The sequence below is a fragment of the Taudactylus pleione genome, unplaced genomic scaffold (genome assembly GCF_031769625.1).
Source record: "Taudactylus pleione unplaced genomic scaffold, aTauple2 ptg000009l, whole genome shotgun sequence".
In the NCBI taxonomy this organism is placed as follows: Eukaryota; Metazoa; Chordata; class Amphibia; order Anura; family Myobatrachidae; genus Taudactylus; species Taudactylus pleione.
This window is the reverse complement of record NW_028284412.1, coordinates 9,672,220-9,691,894: the sequence shown is the minus strand read 5'-3', so window position 1 is coordinate 9,691,894 and position 19,675 is coordinate 9,672,220. Positions and strand designations below refer to the sequence as shown.

The 19,675-nt window shown below is 43.7% G+C and overlaps 1 long non-coding RNA gene across 1 annotated transcript; it reads left to right on the top strand.

Annotated features, from left to right (window-relative positions):
- Positions 1 to 1,066: 1,066 nt before the first annotated feature.
- On the top strand, positions 1,067 to 13,821 carry LOC148542748 (uncharacterized). Its single transcript, XR_015877384.1, has 3 exons — positions 1,067 to 1,119; positions 12,075 to 12,181; positions 13,571 to 13,821. It is a non-coding gene; the product is annotated as an uncharacterized LOC148542748 (long non-coding RNA).
- The last annotated feature ends 5,854 nt before the right edge of the window (positions 13,822 to 19,675 follow it).

Here is a 19,675-nt window from a genome sequence, read left to right as displayed (position 1 = left end):
TGTGAGAAATTGAAGAATCGTATCATCTTCTCTAGTTTGTACGACATACACACCACCAGTGTACAGAAGGCAATTCACAAACATTGGCTAATTATAAGAACTGACACTACATTGCCATTTAAGGATAAGACTCCCCTTTTATCATTACGGAAGGGTGCGAGTCTCAAACAATTATTGATGAGGCCTACCTTATGGAATGAGCCTTCCAACATGAAGGATATGCGCACAGGCTGTTTTCGTTGCATTAATTGCATCACATGTCGCAGTATGATTACTGGAAATTCATTCAAGCATCCACATACTGGCAGGACGATAAAAATTAAGCACAGACTCACATGTACCAGTGAGTTTGTGATTTATATGCTTATGTGTCCTTGTTCTCTGGTCTAAATTGGTCTTACAACAAGATCCTTCCGTGAACGGATGGCTAACCATAGAAGCTCAGTGCGACAAGCATTAACTATGGGAACCACCAACAAACCGGTGGCAAAACATTTCTTGGCACAAGGACATACACTGGCCAGTTTACAGTGTATGGTCATTGACTGGCAGCCTCCATTAACAAGAGGCGGTGACAGGGAACTGGCACTTAAGCGGCGTGAAGCGAAATGGATATATGAACTTGACACAGTAGCACCTCGTGGCCTGAACGAACAAGTCTTATTTAATGTATTTCTTTACATTTTTTTAGGGATTGATGATATATAACAAATTTTTTTTTAATATTTGTCTGTATGTGACTATGTATGTGTTTTTATATTTTGCTTATCTACAGGGAGTGCCATATTGATTATGTGAGTCTTTATTACATGAACTAGCAGAGGGGCATTATTATGGCTAATTTTGTTTGATGACAGGGAACTGATGCCCCACACTGCGCATCGCACTATGTTGTCTAGCAACTTACTTTTTTGTGGTTTAGCTTGCAGTGATGTTTGTATCCAGGTGCTGCCCTTTTCTATGTGACTTTGTAGTATGATGTCACAAAGGTTTGCTGCCATATGATTGGTTATCCAACATGAGGCTTGGAGCTGGTTTGTGCTAGGGGGCGTGGCCACGTGGGTGTGCGTGTCAGCACAGCATGTGCAGTCTCACAGTGATCGATTGGCCTTCCACCTGGTAAGCATTATGTGTGCTATATATTTGTGGTAATTGTTATACTTTTCTTATGGCTTGAATAACATTGTGTTATGGATGCACCTTGACAAAGGACTCATATGGGGACCGAAACGTCGGACTTTACAGCTACATGACACTGGTGGTATGTGAATAAACTGGACTTAATTTTCTTAATTTTGCTTAATTATGGTGAGCGCCCTCACTACTTTATTATATATATATTAGGGGTGAGCGGGTTCGGATTTCTGAAATCCGAACCCCCCCGAGCCCCCCCGATCCGAGTCCGATCCGAATCAGGCTCGACTTTTCCCGCCTGACTCGGATCTGAAATCGAGGCAAAACGTCATCATCCCGCCTTCCGAGTCTCGCGGGTTTTGGATCCTATATAAGGTACCCACGTCGGCGCCATTTTCTCACTCGGCTGTGGACAGTGAAGAGGGAGGGTGGGAGTTAGGGCTGTGTAGTGTAGTGTAGTGTAGTGCTGCTGTTGTCCACTACTTCAAAGTCCATAGGGGCTGGCTGTGTTGTGCTGTGCTGCTGTTGTTAATAGGGGCTGTGTCCACTACTTCAAAGTCCATAGGGGCTGGCTGGACTGTGTTGTGCAGTCAGTTCTCCATAGGGGCTGTGTCCACTCCAAAGTCCTGTGCAGTGTCCCAGTCCTAAAGGAGTGCTGCAGTGTTGTCCAGGGGGTGCTCTGTCCATCAGGGGTGCTCCCCCCAAGTGCTAAAAAAATAATATATTTTCTGTGTTTGTGAATTGTGTGCGCAGTAGCCGCACGTGCATCAACAAAGTAGTGCCAAGCGTGCGCCTGTGTCATAAGTAAAGGGCCGGCTGGCTTGACCGTTAAAAGGTGCTGTAACCCCCAAAGTACACTCCAGTCCAAACCAAAAAAAAAAATATTTTCTGTGTTTGTGAATTGTGTGCGCAGTAGCCGCACGTGCATCAACAAAGTAGTGCCAAGCGTGCGCCTGTGTCATAAGTAAAGGGCCGGCTGGCTTGACCGTTAAAGGGTGCTGTAACCCCCGAAAGTACACTCCAGTCCAAACCAAAAAAAAATTATTTTCTGTGTTTGTGAATTGTGTGCGCAGTAGCCGCACGTGCATCAACAAAGTAGTGCCAAGCGTGCGCCTGTGTCATAAGTAAAGGGCCGGCTGGCTTGACCGTTAAAGGGTGCTGTAACCCCCGAAAGTACACTCCAGTCCAAACCAAAAAAAAATAATTTTCTGTGTTTGTGAATTGTGTGCGCAGTAGCCGCACGTGCATCAACAAAGTAGTGCCAAGCGTGCGCCTGTGTCATAAGTAAAGGGCCGGCTGGCTTGACCGTTAAAGGGTGCTGTAACCCCCGAAAGTACACTCCAGTCCAAACCAAAAAAAAATTATTTTCTGTGTTTGTGAATTGTGTGCGCAGTAGCCGCACGTGCATCAACAAAGTAGTGCCAAGCGTGCGCCTGTGTCATAAGTAAAGGGCCGGCTGGCTTGACCGTTAAGGGTGCTGTAACCCCCGAAAGTACACTCCAGTCCAAACCAAAAAAAAATTATTTTCTGTGTTTGTGAATTGTGTGCGCAGTAGCCGCACGTGCATCAACAAAGTAGTGCCAAGCGTGCGCCTGTGTCATAAGTAAAGGGCCGGCTGGCTTGACCGTTAAAGGGTGCTGTAACCCCCGAAAGTACACTCCAGTCCAAACCAAAAAAAAAATTATTTTCTGTGTTTGTGAATTGTGTGCGCAGTAGCCGCACGTGCATCAACAAAGTAGTGCCAAGCGTGCGCCTGTGTCATAAGTAAAGGGCCGGCTGGCTTGACCGTTAAGGATGCTGTAACCCCCGAAAGTACACTCCAGTCCAAACCAAAAAAAAAATTATTTTCTGTGTTTGTGAATTGTGTGCACTGTGGCTGCACGTGCATCAACAAAGGAGCAGCGCCAAGCGTGCGCCTGTGTCCCATAAGTAAAGAGCCGGCTGGCTCATTTCTTAAAGGGTGGTGTAACCCACAAAGTGCACTACTCTCCAGCAAAAATAAAATAATATTTTCTGTGTTTGTGTGCGCTTTAGCCGCACGTATATATATCAATATAACATAAATGGAGGACCAAACTTTCTCCGATAAAAATAAAATAGGGAAAGATCAAGAACCTCTTCCTCCTAGTGCTGTTGCTGCTGCTGGGAGTTGTTCATCATCCCAGAGAGGAAGTAGGAACATCACTACTTTTACTAAACAATTGACCCTCCAACAGTCCCTAGCGATGAGGATGAAGTACGACAGCAGTCATCCTGAAGCAAAACGTATAACTGAGGCCTTGACTGCTATGTTGGTGTTAGACGTGCGTCCGGTATCCGACATTAGTGCAGTGGGATTTAGACAATTGATGGAGGTAGTGTGTCCTCGGTTCCAAATCCCGTCTAGATTCCACCTGCATCCTCAAAGCAGCAGCGACAAGCGTGCGTCTGTCTGTTAAAGGGTGGTGACACCCTCAAAGTGTGCTACACAAACAATTAAAATATTGTTCTTTTTTTTTCTGTCTTTGTGAATTGTGTGGGCTGTAGCCGCACCTGCATCCTTAAAGCAGCAGCGACAAGCATGCGTCTGTCTGTTAAAGGGTGGTGACACCCTCAAAGTGTGCTACACAAACAATTAAAATATTGTTCTTTTTTCTGTCTTTGTGAATTGTGTGGGCTGTAGCCGCACCTGCATCCTTAAAGCAGCAGCGACAAGCGTGCGTCTGTCTGTTAAAGGGTGGTGACACCCTCAAAGTGTGCTACACAAACAATTAAAATATTGTTCTTTTTTCTGTCTTTGTGAATTGTGTGGGCTGTAGCCGCACCTGCATCCTTAAAGCAGCAGCGACAAGCGTGCGTCTGTCTGTTAAAGGGTGGTGACACCCTCAAAGTGTGCTACACAAACAATTAAAATATTGTTCTTTTTTTTTTGGTCTTTGTGAAATGTGTGGGCTGTAGCCGCACCTGCATCCTTAAAGCAGCAGCGACAAGCGTGCGTCTGTCTGTTAAAGGGTGGTGACACCCTCAAAGTGTTCTACACAAACAATTAAAATATTGTTCTTTTTTTTTTGGTCTTTGTGAAATGTGTGGGCTGTAGCCGCACCTGCATCCTTAAAGCAGCAGCGACAAGCGTGCGTCTGTCTGTTAAAGGGTGGTGTAACTCTCAAAGTGTTCCAAAAAATAAAAAACTATTTTTTTAATGTGTTTGTGACTTGTGTGCGATGTAGCCACACTTGCATCCTCAAAGCAGCAGCGACAAGCGTGCGTCTGTCTGTTAAAGGGTGGTGACACCCTCAAAGTGTGCTACACAAACAATTAAAATATTGTTCTTTTTTTTTTGGTCTTTGTGAAATGTGTGGGCTGTAGCCGCACCTGCATCCTTAAAGCAGCAGCGACAAGCGTGCGTCTGTCTGTTAAAGGGTGGTGTAACTCTCAAAGTGCTCCAAAAAATAAAAAACTATTTTTTTAATGTGTTTGTGACTTGTGTGCGATGTAGCCACACTTGCATCCTCAAAGCAGCAGCGACAAGCGTGCGTCTGTCTGTTAAAGGGTGGTGACACCCTCAAAGTGTGCTACACAAACAATTAAAATATTGTTCTTTTTTTTTTGGTCTTTGTGAAATGTGTGGGCTGTAGCCGCACCTGCATCCTTAAAGCAGCAGCGACAAGCGTGCGTCTGTCTGTTAAAGGGTGGTGTAAACCCTCAAAGTGTGCTCCACAAACAATAAAAATATTCTTTTTTTTTTTCTGTCTTTGTGAATTGTGTGGGCTGTAGCCGCACTTGAATCCTCAAAGCAGCAGCGACAAGCGTGCGTCTGTCTGTTAAAGGATTACATCAGTGACAGCATCCAAGTAGGCATGTCAGACAGTCCGTACCTGTACTGGCAGGAAAAAGAAGCAATTTGGAGGTCCCTGTACAAACTGGCTCTATTTTACCTGAGTTGCCCCCCCTCCAGTGTGTACTCCGAAAGAGTGTTTAGTGCAGCCGGGAACCTTGTCAGCGAAAGGCGTAGGAGGTTGCTTCCACAAAATGTGGAGAAGATGATGTTCATAAAATGAATTATCAACTCTTCCAGGGAGACCAGCCTCCAGAACGTACAGAGGGACCTGTGGTTCCAGCAGGGACGAATTAATACTCTGTGAGGATGAGGATGTACACACTGAAGAGGGTGAGGAATCGGTGGATGAGGAGGATGAGGATGACATCTTGCCTCCGTAGAGCCAGTTTGTGCAGGGACACATTAATTGCCAGCTTGTTTTGTGGGGGCCCAAACGAACCAATCATTTCAGCCACAGTTGTGTGGCAGACCCTGGCGCTGAAATGATTGATTTGTTAAAGTGTGCATGTCTTGTTTATACAACATAAGGGTGGGTGGGAGGGCCCAAGGACAATTCCATCTTGCACTTCTTTTTTTTCTTTGCATTATGTACAGTTTGGGGCCTAGTTTTTCTAACTGCCATCCTGTCTGCCACTGCAGTGTCACTCCTAGATGGGTCACGTGTTTGTGCCGCCCACTCGTGTCGCTTAGCATAGTCATCCAGCTACCTCGGTGCAACCTTTTGGACATGAAAACACTATTGTGAGGTGTGAGGTGTTCAGAATAGACTGGAAATGAGTGGAAATTAAGGTTATTGAGGTTAATAATAGCATAGGAGCAGAGAAACCAACAAATTCTGTGATTTTAGCTGTTTTTATGCTTTTTTTTAAAAAAATACAGATCCAAAACACAAAACCCAGAACCCAAAACACGGAAGGGTGGTTTTGGCAAAACCAATCCAGATCCAAAACACGAAGAAAGATCCAGATCCAAAACCAAAACACAAAACACGAAAAGTGGCCGGTGCACACCCCTAATATATATATATATATATATATATATATATATGTGTAAATATATATATATGTATATATATATGTATATGTAATTTGTCAAGTGTTTCTTGTTTAGGAAGACAGCAATTTTTCATGCAGTTTTTAAAAAAAACATCCAGGTGACTAGTCCAGTGGAACTTAACCAGGTTGTGTAGTTTATTAAATACAGCCGCGTTCACTGTTACACCAGGGAAATGAAGTGGTGCTTGTATTGGGGTTAGGCCGCTCACCAGCTGGGGACTGTATTAGGTATTGTGGTCCTGGTACAGATGCTGGAACAGCGGTCATATGTGGGTAGATGCTTCAGGTCTCAGGAGCTAAGCGGAGGACAGCCGTCCTCCATATTATTGCTCATACACAGTAAAAAGGATTGCACTGCGCATGCACAGTTTTCGTAATTGAACAGAAGTGTCCATGGAGGAGCCATTTTGTTGTAGAATGCACAGTAGTGCACTCCACTTCTAACAGTTGATTGTTTACATGTTTGGTGATATTCATTTTGGTAATATCTGGGGTTGCAATTGTATGCGCTTTATTCCTTTTTTTTCTCAATAACTGCAAGACGAAGGTCTAAATCATCTCTTATATGCACATAGAGATTCAGAAGCTTTGTGCAATTCAACCAAAACATCTTAACCACCAATCTGATTTAAGAGGGAGGGCTAGTTTAGATCTATAGATCTGTCTGTCTACATATCCTAACCAGGCACTGGTTCTGGTCTTGTTCTGTTCTACACTGCTTTTCACAGAGAATGAGGAGCCCACTCACAACTCAAAAGCATTAAGTGAATCAGTCATGACTACAGTCACACACAAGTGAAATGGCCTGGGGTCAGGCCTCTAAAGGATTTGAATGTGTTGTAATTGGCTACATATGTGTGATAAAAGGCCTCAGGACCATCTATTGTTTGAAAAGATATTCTGATGAGTTTACAGCAATCTTATAACTCACTGTCTATTACAAAAGGCAAGTTGTATGTCTAACATTAGAAACATCTGGTGTACGTGCAGTGGCGTCCCTCCCTGCAGTGACACCTGGTGCGGGGGGGGCTGTAGTGCGCGTGGGCTTGTCAAATGCTGGGAAAGGGGGCGTGGCATTGCAGGCAGGAGGTATGGCCTCATGGGTGGGGAGTGGCCTCGCAGCTCGAACCCCATTGTAATCACTCCGGGGGGGCCCGGAGGTGCGGACTGCCCCAGGGACCACTCTGTGTGCAGTGCTGACTCCCTCACTGTGTCAGGAGCCGAGTGCTACACGTACTGCTACAGTGCAGCACCTGGCTCCTGGAGTAATAATATCCAATAGCAGATACTGTTAGTTTCAAAATAGGAGCAAATATACAGTAGCTTGGGTACAGGGCCGGTGCCGGCCACTGGAAGACACCACTCGCTGCCCATAATGATAGGCAGTGATTTACTAATGGCCCCAGTGTAAAGTCCAAATGGCGGCTGAGGCCACCGCTCTGTCAGTGATTGAGACAGTGTGCAGCGGCAGTGCTGCACACTGTCTCCTCACTCCCCAGCCCCCGCAACATCTGCTCAGGGTCTGCAGGGTTCAGTCAGGCTGCTGACTGGTCTACTCCTGTCTCATGGTGAGGGAAAGAGGAGGGCGGAATTCACCGATGCCGGCGGCGGGGCTTCGATGCGGTAAGTGTCCTCTCCATTGGCCCGGCAGCACAGCAGTCTCCCGCGGCGTTGAGTTACAGTTGCTAGTGTGCAGGGACTCCAACAAGCAGCTATCCCATTAGGTCACAGCAATGTGGCTTCTCCATAGGTCCAGCTCCAGTCCCTCGGATACAGTCCCAGTCACAGCAGCCAACCCCTCCTCTTCAGCGGCTCCTTCTCCCAGACTTTGGCCGGCCTCCGCAGCTCCTGTCTCCCATCTTCATTGGTCAGGGATCCCTAGTGAGAAACCGCCTTCGGAATCTTCTGCCTGGACCCCCAGGCCCCGCATGAGAGAGGGAGAACTTTCCCGGGCTCTGCCTGTTGCTGGCCCAAACATAAATTCTCCTTATGGCTGGCAGGCTCAGAAATGACCGGAGGCAGTGGGGTCAGACAAAGGACCTGATTCAGACCTGCTCGCTAGCAAGCGGACGCTCATTGCAGATGATGTTCGCTAATGTGTGCATGCGTGTATTTCGCAGTGCGCGTGCACAAACTAGTACGAGCGATCAGATTTTGCTTGCTCGCCCTGCAAAGACAGCCCAGTGGAATGAGTGACAGGAGAGTCCATTTGTGGGTGGTAACAGGGGCAGGGCAGTAGTAACGGAGGAGTGGAGTTGCGGACGCAGGCGTACCTGAGTATTTCCACGCCGTTTCTGGGTCATGCATAATTAACAGGCAGCGTCATAGTACACGTCACCTGGTAGAATAATACACTGAAGTGCTCGCAATGCTTGCGGTAGAATACAGTCAAGCGCTGCGGGCAGATCCGATGGAACCCGATGGACCGATGGTTGTATATACTTCCTGGAGATGACGTACGATAGTGGGCGGCTAAAGACAGGCTGGTGGGCGTCTGTAAACACAAAATGATCGCTCGCCAAGACATAGTGGGCGTGCTTATGTCTTGCCGTGCGATCGCCTGCCTTGACGTCACTTAGCAAAATTTCCATACGCTGGGAACGAGCGGCCGCATCTAGCGAGCGGGTCTGAATCAGGCCCAAAGTTCACCAGCCCTGCAACACTATTAAACGGGGCTGTATGTTACATTACACCCAAAGCTGTGGGGGCCAGTCCTTTATATAAAAAAATCAAATAAAGTGGGCTACCCATTTGCCTAAATAATGGTGTACACTATTCTGTAATATTATATATAATATATATATTAACTAGCAATGTACGTTGTGTGTATGTGTGACCGTAAGGGGTAAATTTGCTAAGATGGGAGTTCTATTAAGAAGTGATGTTGTCCATAGGAACCACTCAGATTCCAGGTATTATCTTCTAGAAGGTGCTATATAAATAAGTACAATCTGATTGTTTGCTATGGGCAACATCACTTCTTAAATAGAACTCCCTTACTAAATTTAATTTCAATATAATATACTGTCTACAGCGTCATTACACTTGCTGACACACAACACACATTTTTTTTTGGGGGGGAGAGCAATAGGCTGAAGTTTAAGGTTTAAGGGCTAGGATTAAAGGTTAGCGTTAGGGTTAGGAAAACACTAATGCTTTGTTGATATTCTGACCATGTTGGCATTTTATTACTGTCCACATGCTGAATGTCATTATAAATGTGTCGACATGTTGTCTGCGACATTATCACCATGTGGACATGATTGCCGACATGGTCGCTGTCTTCATAACATACTGAACCCTTTCATGGAAACATCCACTTCTTCAGGCTATTTAATATTTTGCAGTTTTTTTTTTTAATCTAAAAAATTGGCACAGACTATTGTGGCATGTTGTGTTTTTAAAATTATAGTTATGCCATCACTTTCCATCAGCTTTGCTTTAGTAACCTACAAAAACTGTTTAAAACTAGCCCCAAAACAAGTGGTTTAGCCATAAATTTACCCCTATGTTGTCTGTGATTGTCAGTTAATAATATTCAATTATTATATAGATAAATAATATTACATATATGAAATATTTAAAAAGAATCTGTCTACTAGGTATGATAGCATCCTGGCCCTGCCAAACAATCACAGACAGTACTTTCTATTAACTGTATATTTATGCCTAATTGTAGTCCAGTGAAACTACAAACACTGGAATTTGATGTATTTGTTCCCAGAAGAGCATTTTCAGTTAATGCTTGTGGTCTCATTTTTGTTACAAAAACCAACATGTACAATTACGTATTTAGTGGCTTAAGTGGTTTTAGTTGCTTTGGGTAAAAGCAGAAGGTGCCATTTTCCTCAAATGTTAGGAGTAACAAAAAGCTAAGTAAGAAAAATGTGTCACTTTTATCCCCTGCATATTACTGCCTTCTGGTCTGCATTCTTCTATTAAAGCCATTGGAGCTCTGTTTACCCAGATAGAGCAACAGGTCTCCTGTATATTTCATTTTTTTTACAGTCATCTCTAAGAGATAATTAAGAACAGGTTTAAAGGTAAATTTCAAAGGCCAGTTTTTACTGCGGGTTTGCAATTGCTGTTCATCCTGGCCCTCTAGCGGTTTGCTGGGTTAAAACTGAAATTGTGAACATGGGTGTTGATGTACGGTGATTTCAAACTGCCTAAACACACCAAACCTCTGCCAATTTTAAGGAAATGTTATAATTTGTAAACATAGCATTTTTTGATTGGTTGTTTTCACTCCCATCAAAACTAGAGATATGCTCAGACCCCCGTAGTTTGGTTTTGGTTTTAAATCATTGTGTTTTGGCTAGGGATGAGAGGGTTCAGATCTCAGAGATCCGAACCCGCCCGAACTGCGGGGATCCAAAGCAAATCCGAGTCGGCTCTGGTTTTCCCGCCAGAAAACGAGGCAAAACGTCATCATCCCGCTGTCGGATTCTCGTGGGTTTTGGATTCTATAAAGGTCCCATTTTTCATTCCGGCTGTGGAGAGTGAAGAGGGAGGGAGCTGGGATCTGTGCTGTTGCTCGCTGACGCTGTGCATAGGGGCTGGCTACTGTTGTCCATATAGGGGCTGGCTGTTGTCCTGTCCATAAGGGCTGGCTGTTGTCCTGTCCATAAGGGCTGGCTGTTGTCCTGTTCATAAGAGCTGGCTGTTGTCTATAGAGGGGCTGGTTGTTGTCCTGTCCATAGGGGCTGGCTGGCTGTTGTCCTGTCCATAGGGGCTGGCTGGCTGGCTGTAGTGCTGTGTTGTCCAGGGGGTGCTCTGTCCTTCAGGGTTGCTCTTCACCCACCCAAAGTGTGAAAGAAAAAATAATAATTTTGTGTGTGCATGTTAGCCACACTTGTCATTAGCACAGGGGTGCTGTTTTGCTGTCTGTCAAGGGGCTGCTGCCTCTTTCAGGGGTTCACCCCAGTGTTAAAAAAAAGACAACAATATTTTTTGTGTGCATGTTAGCCACACCTGTCATCAGTGTAGGTGCGCAAAGGTGCTGTGCTGCTGTCTGTCAAGGGGCTGCTGCCCAAAAATAAATATTTTTATTGTGTATGTGTTAGCCACACCTGTCATCGGCGTAGGTGCGCAGGGATGCCTTGCTGCCTGTGTCATTTATCAAGAGGTTGCTGCCTCGTTCGGGTGCTCTCCCAAGTGCCCCCAAAAATTAAAGCAATCAATGTATTTTTTTTCTGTGTGTGTATGCGCGTTAGCCATGGCATCACAAACGCCTCTGCTGAGATTTGCATAAACATTTTCAAAGGTGAAAATAGAGGATATGGTTTCAAAAATGGTGTTCTCTGATTATAGTGTCCCTACTCCCTACCCATGACCCCTCTACCTGACTTTCATTGAGTCAGAGGGGCAACTCCATGCAACCGTATTCCAGAGTGCAGCTGCTTCTCCTGTAGCCCAGGTCAGAAGATGTGTAGGGTGTGTGGCAATGATATGGACTAAAATATCTCATATCCACTAAAGTGGACAATGAATCCCCAATCTAACAGGGAGCACAGCTGTAATTTATTTTATACACAACACAGGATGGGATGACGATATAGGCTTGGGTGATGGTATAATCTGGGGTGATGTATACATCATCTTCTTCACACAATATTAATTTGCCCCTGCTGGAATCCACCATTACAGGTGTCTATGTAATTTTTGCACGTAATTGACAGTAAATGTCTTTCTCATAGAATTTGTATTTCATTTTAATGGACATCATCTTTTCCTCATTTTGGGGATGTAAACTTTTTCAGTACACACTGGAAGGTGGGCAGCTCAAGTAAAGCAAAGGCAGTTTTTTGTGTAAGGGCGTACAAGGGGTATATTATTTATTTACTAAAGTTTCTAAATATGAAAAGTGTTCATGTTGCCCATAGCAACCAATCAGATTGTAGTTATCATTAATTTCTCCATTGCATTCTAGAAAATGATAGACAGGATCTGATTGGTTGCTATGGGCAACATGAACATTTTTCATCTTTAGAAACTTTAGTAAAATTACCCCCAAATTGCCTCTTTTTCCTGCCAGTAGTTATTTACATGTATCTCTTTCTTTTCAGATCTGTGTCCATTGGGAAGAAAAAACAATGTCTTCATCCCTTCTGGGATGAAAATTCACTCCCAGCAAGCAGGCATGGCGCTCAAGAATTCCCAAGAAAGACACAACGTAAGACGTAAACCTTAAATCTGAAATATTGAATTTAATGCTCTGTTCCGCTTGTTCACATATCTGATATGGTTAAGTGGACAGTGGGAAGAATGGCAGTTTGAAGGCCACTAACTAACGCTGTTTTTTTTAATGTTCATGTACAAATTGTGAAATGCCTTTACAGAAGGCTTGCAAAAGATTATTTAAGTCAATTGTGTATTTGTTTTTGGAAAGCACTCTTCCTGGTCCCCTTCTGGGATGAAAATCCACTCCTAGGGGGGTATTCAATTAGAGACGAAAAGTCCGTTATCAGCGATAATTTATCACCGATGACGTCATTTTCGCATGTTTCAATTATTCCCGTATTCAATTTTAAAGACTTTTCACTGATGTTAAAAAATTGGGATAACTTTTCTACATGGCGATAACTTTTCTACATGGCGAAAAAAAAGTGCAGAGTTGGAGTTTAGGGGTGCAGGCTTAACATAATAAAAGTAATCTGTCTCAAAAACATTTTTGAAAAATCCTCGAGACACCCCAAAAAATGTACTTTCATTCTGGGGTTGAAAAAAAAAATATATTGGGGAACAAAGTTTTAAACTAGCGATATTGATTCAAGGGGGGTCCTCAAGTATGCGGCATGTGTTTTATTCATTGCGGGTGGTAGCGGCAGGTGCACTTTTTAAGAATTTAAAGAAATGGCTTTAGGGACTTAAAAATATGTTTACACCCATTTTCATGTACCCCAGATTTGATGGGCATAGTTTTTCTTTTACAAAATAAAAAAGATAAGTGCTATTCTTCGCCCCTTCTTCACAGCTGCATTTATGCACCTGCCTCGGCTATTAAAAAACCCGACTTACCTTTCACAGGCCAAAACGGGGGTACCCATAGTGATCCCCCATGTCAGGAGGGTGCCAGGATGATTTCCCGAAAATTGATAGGACTTTTCTGATACTTACCTTTCCGCCGGGTCCCGTTTTCGCCAGATATAATTGAATACTGGGATAAAGCGGGCACGCGCCCAATACTTTATCCCAGAAAAAGCAGCGATGATGGCAAAAAGTCCGACCTCGGACTTTTCGCCTGTAATTCAATATGGGCCCTAGCCGCAGAAGCAGGCCCGAGATTCTCAAGAAAGACAACATAAGGCCTTAAATCAGGGGTAGCCAACCTCGGTCCTTCGAGAGCTCATGACCTAGCTGGTGCACAGGTGTATTCAATACTCACCAACACATTTAGAAAGATCCACAGGTGGAGTTAATTATTACACTTGTGATTCTGTGAGGGGACCTGGAAAACATTCACTGGGGTAGCTGTCGAGGACCAGGGTTGACTACCCCTGCCTTAAATCATAGATCTTACGCTTGAGGCCACTAACTATGTTTTTTTAATGTCCCTGTACAGGTTGGGAAATGCTTTTTCATGTGGAAAGCACTACTAGAAGTCTTCTTGGTCCCCTTCAGGGATGAGAAAATTAACTCCCAGCAGCAGCCATGCTCAAGGATTCTTCTGTGGCAAGGACTGATATGAATGTATCACATTTTTTTTGTAAATGCCTCCTCCCCTCCGCTTCTCCCTCATAAATTTTCTTCGAAATCAAAAAAATTAATTGGTAGTAAATTTAATCAACCCTTCCTGTCCCTGCCCTGCCTTCAACTACCAGGCCTCTCTTGAATAATAAAAATGTTTCCTGATGTGCCATGTTTGAAGTTCAACTGCTATGTGTTTGTGCCGCCCACTGCTGCCACTTAGCTTAGTCAGCCAGCTTACTTGGTGCAAATTTTGGGCCTAAACTGGATGAAAACAATATAGTGAGCTGTGATATGGTCAAAATTGACTGGAAATGAGTGAAAATAAATGTCATTGAGGTTAATAATACTGTAGGAACAAAAATAGGCCCTTTTATGTGATTTTAGCTGTCTTTATGATTTTTTTAAGAAAAAAATCCAGATCCAAAACCAAAACCGAAAAACAAAACACGGAGGTGAGGTTTTGGCAATGCCAATCCAGATCCAAAACCAGGGGAGATCCAGATCCAATGCCAAACCCAAAACATGGGGGTCAGCGCACATCTCTAGTTTTGGCGCTAATAGAGCCGGAAGCTCTCCCACTGACATCACTGGTGATGTCAGTGGGGCCGCCCACAAACTGCAGGCGTTCGCATGGGAACACCTCCGTTTGTGAAGCCACCTCCACGCCATGCCTCCAAAACGGTGCGAGTTGTCAAAATCGACAGCCGCCCCCTTTTGGTGCGATACCCAGAGCGACAGAGCGCCCATCGCTAGCCGGGTCTCGCACATGAATCAGGCCCTAAATCCCTATGCTTTATTAAATTCTCTATTGTCAGATGATAGATATAACTATAACATTAACCTATACGTAACTAAACTAACTACACAAGATCAAATTATGGCGTTCAAAAATGAATTGTCAGTTTTATTCATTGTTACAATGGTATGGTGGTAGAAAAAATAATGGCAAGCAATCAGGGTCCACTTGTCTAAAGCTGGCCACACACTAGACCAACTTACATCCAACCAGCCAACTAGTTAATTGGTTGGAATGAAAATCTGGTAACGTATGGGAGCAAATGATGATCAGCTATTTGCTCCTAAATGGCAGAAAACAGATGAAGATGGTTGTTCAGACAAGCTTGTTAAATGTTTGATCTAAACAATTTGTTCAAACAACAGTTTTTGTCCATTTTCCAGCATTTAGGAGCAAATTGCTGATTGTCATTTGCTTTCATACCTTACCAGATTTTCATTCCAACCAATCAACTAGTTGGCTGTTTGGACGGATAATCTTTAGATATGTGGCCAGCTTTAGGCAAAAGGATGTTACAACTCAGGAGGGCCAGCTATCCCAAAATCAAGGGCAAGTGTGATATTAAAACTAGCAAGGGCCAACTCTCCCTTTCTAAGTAAGTGATATAGGGGCCCATTTATCAAAGTGCATTTGAGATAAATTCCCCGAAAACACCTGTTTTCGGGGGTTTACCTCAAATACTAAGTATACCCCGAATGTATGAAGGCGGGACCGCAGCAGGTATCTCCGATACCTGCTGCGATCCCTCCATTGCCGCCGGCAGCCGCCTCCCCCATAGGTTTCTATGGGGGATGCGATGCTGCCAAATGTATCAATATCGGGAATGCGAAGCATTCCCGATATTGGCCCCAGCAGCTAACGCTATCTGAAGATAGCATCAGCCGCTGTGTCCTATGGGCACTTACCCACATTTCAGCCGGCGGAGGGATCTTCCAGATCCCTCCGCCGGCAATGGGCGCTCACGTGAATGCGCTCCGGCCACATCGCAGGGGCGGGCTCTTTTCGGAGTCCGTCTCCCTGCATGTGCCTGGTCATATATTCGGCCGGTATGATCGCATTTTGCAATGCGATCATGGGCGGTACTGCATGCCCTGATCGTATTGGAAAATGCGATCCTTAATAAATGGGCCCCATAGTATCCAACACCCATGCCAATGCACAGTATATAGTATAACTTAAAATGTGAATATAACACTCATTTCACATGAACTGCTAAATTGCATTCATCCTTTCAAATATCTATGCATCAAACCAGTTTGGCTTTCCCAATCTTCTTAACACCTTCAGTTCTTAGGAAGGTCCACAGGATTTCTGGATGCGCCAGGTATAGCTGTCAGCAGGATTACTAAATGAACTGGCCTGGGAACCAGCAGGATTTCTGGATGTGCCAGGTATAGCTGTCAGCAGGATTACTGAATGAACTGGTCTGGGAACCAGCAGGATTTCTAGATGTGCCAGGTATAGTTATCAACAGGATTACTGAATGAACTGGTGTGGGAACCAGCAGGAGATCTGGCTGCACCAGGTATAGCTGTCAGCAGGATTACTGACTGAACTGGTCTGGGAACCAGCAGTATTTCTGGATGTGCCAGGTATAGCTGTCAGCGGGATTATTGAATGAACTGGTCTGGGAACCAGCAGGATTTCTGGATGCACCAGGTATAGCTGCCAGCACGATTACTGGATGAACTGATCTGGGAACCAGCAGGATTTCTAGATGTGCCAGGTATAGTTATCAACAGGATTACTGAATGAACTGGTGTGGGAACCAGCAGGAGATCTGGATGCGCCAGGTATAGCTGTCAGTAGGATTACTGACTGAACTGGTCTGGGAACCAGCAGTATTTCTGGATGTGCCAGGTATAGCTGTCAGCGGATTATTGAATGAACTGGTCTGGGAACCAGCAGGATTTCTGGATGCACCAGGTATAGCTGCCAGCACGATTACTGGATGAACTGGTCTGGGAACCAGCAGGATTTTCAGCAGGTTTACTGGACGAACTGATCTGGGAACCAGCACGACTAGAGCAGATCTCCCAGGCGAATTACACACACAGATCCGCGGGACAGTTGGCAGGGGTAAGTCTAAAGGCAAAAAGGTGAAAAACTATCCAGGGTCATGACACTAGGGCAATTACCATATCACTTATTACGTGACAAATATCCTATGAACAATTGGTTTCCCAATGTCAATGCCTTTTAAAACAAAATGGTTTCCTTCCTGTAAGGTCATAAGTCGCATATCCACTAGATATATAATGAATGATTGAACAATATCATTATCGTTCAATCGTTCATTATATTGTCCAGTGGATATGCTGTCAACGTCCAGCGATGCGAGCTCCCGCTGGTGTTTGATGACGTCACTTATCACCCAAACCTGCTGTCCAACCTGATGATATCGTCAGGTTGTGCAGGTTTGGGGATAAGTTATGGTGCTGGCACTGAACAGTATATCGTTCAGTGTTTGTGCTCAATGTCGTTAAGAACATTGAGCACACCACTGCCAGGGACACACTACGCGATATCACTTATGGAGCGAATCATGTAGTGGCTATGCACCCATAGTCTATACATTTAAAAATGCATTTCCAGCACTGCGCAATGTGCATTAAATATAACACATGATTACATATACATTTGCAGTACATGATGCCTAACATTTCAAATTTGCACTCTGCGTCTGTAGATCCATTTAAAGATGGCGCCACAGCACGAGAGATAACACCTTCAGTGCTGCAGTCACCATTTCAAACACGTGTGGTAGGTCTCTGGCCACACTCAGAATGTTAAAAATTCATGACTATCCCAATCATTGTTTGGTTGGGATTGGTGAATCGAGGGTTTCCAAAATGTTGTAGAGAGCTGTTTTGCAGCAACTGAGAAGAGAAAAGGCCATAAAAGAATAAAATGTTGTTAATATAACCAAAGATTCCTGACAAGGGTTGCAAGAAACTGGCCATACTAATCCCCCTCCCTCAACAACCCCTGCAATACATTTATGAGGTGCGCCAGAGAGTCTGAATATGGGGGAACTAGCTCAGAGGCCTGAAGGCAGTACAGGGAAATGAAGATGGAGACTGTAGTGGAAGGCATGTAAAAAGAATGATCGATTGATTCATTAAAAAAATTAAAAGTGAGATATGGCCTTGTATCTTCTTGTTCATATTACTAAAGAATATTAATTATGCTCCATAATTCTGTTTAATGTTTATTATATTTTTTGTGATGCATAACGTATTTTCTGGTTAAAAATATGTTAGAGCAATAACCAATAAAAAATTTTGTCTATGAAAAAATAACCATCACCAATGCCCCCAAACAGCCCATAATGAAAAGAAAAGCAGTCCATACTGAAGTTGTCCTTGGGTCCTTCCACCCACCCTTATGTTATATATTAAACATGACATGCAAAGTTTAACAAACCAAGCAGTTCAGGGACAGGGACAGACATTTTTGTGGCTGTAGTGCTTGGATTGTTTGGACCTCTAAAAAATATACCAATGGGTTTAAGAAGGCTAACAGCATTGTTAGTCACCTCTACACTGGGAAGATGTCATTAGCATCCTCATCCTCCTCTCCCTCATCAGTGTTAACATTATAATCACACAAAATTAGCTAATCCCCACTGGAATACTCCATTACAGAAGTCTCTGTACTTTGTTGAAATTGGCGGCAAAGGTCTTCCTCATAGAATTTGAAGTTCATTTTTAGGAACATGAGTTTTTCCACATTTTGAGGATGTAGCCTCCTACGCAGATCACTCACAAGGTTCACGGTTGTGCTAAACACTCTTTCCAAGTACACACTGTAGGGTGGGCAGCTTAAGTACACCAAAGCTAATTTTTCTTCCTCGCAGTAATCAAAAGGACTGTGTGACATGCTGATTTGTACATTGTCACTATTCTCTACCATCCTATTGATACTTAGTGTATCAGATTGAATCACGGTAGAAGTGTCAGTAATTGTAGGCAATTCTTTTAAGCCTGATCCTGGTGTTTCACTTTGGTGGTCTGAGTTAACTCATCATCCACACTCCCCGTGGGCCTCTTGGAAAATGTCAGTTTTTTTCATGGCAGCATTTGCAGGAGAAACTGAAGCAGGAGATGTTGTCGTGTCATGTGCCATTTGAGCTGATAATTTGCTGGCAAGGAGCTCTTTGCATTTCTTAAGATCTGTGTCAGTTGAAAAGAAAGTCATTACATACGATATAAACCTAGGATCAAGCATGGTTGCCAAAATTTAGTGATCCAATTGCAAGTTCTTGACAACCCTTTAGTTGTCAAGAATATCCCCCTCACCTTGTTGCACTTCCACAGTAACATCCTAAATGTATATATCACATCTTTACTTGTGCTGCTAATTCTCACATTTGCAAAGGATGCAGAAATGGTGGAAGGAAGCTTCTCTAAGAGTACAGTGTCAGAAATGTCAGACTCACACATAGCACTCGTGGACACACCAAAACTCTCCTAAGGGATTTGTGAAGTTTGTGAACACACAGTTTGTTTTTCAGCCTTAGTTTTGTTTTTGTGTACTGATTTGCCTGTTTTAAAGGAAAAATGTCAGCTTACAGTGAGAAGGTGTTGCATTTGAGGTTTCAGATTGGCCCCCGGCTTCCGCATTCTAGTGCATGAACCATCAGTGGCAGGACCACCACTTGGCCACCATTGAGCCTTTCCTTGCCACTGCATGTGGTGTATGGAATGTTGGCAATTTTAAATTTTCAGCAGTAATTATTCCCTTTCTTGTTCGAGGTGATGTTTTTCAATGTTTTTTTAATATTGTGAAATATTGTTTAGATATCAGGTGCACTTTCTTAAAATGTATTTACCCTGGACCACCTTTAGTAGATGTTGGAATACTACCATGACTGCTGGCAGCAGCTGCAGCACTATTACTGAGTTGCTGCTTCTGCTCTTCTATTGATTGATCCTTATCAACTCACAGTGCTCCTAATATAAGGTTGGTATCCTAATAATGACATATTTTTTAATATAAGTTTTATATTATTAAAGATTTTTTTCAACAGTGCCTGAACACACAACAAACTGCCTCACAGCACCCAGAGTATAAGCCAGATGGCAACCTAATTATAAAGTTATATTTTTTACTACACAAGTTATATATTATTAAAACAGTTTTTAACCACCCCATTCTGTGTCACTCCTGTTTGTCTTC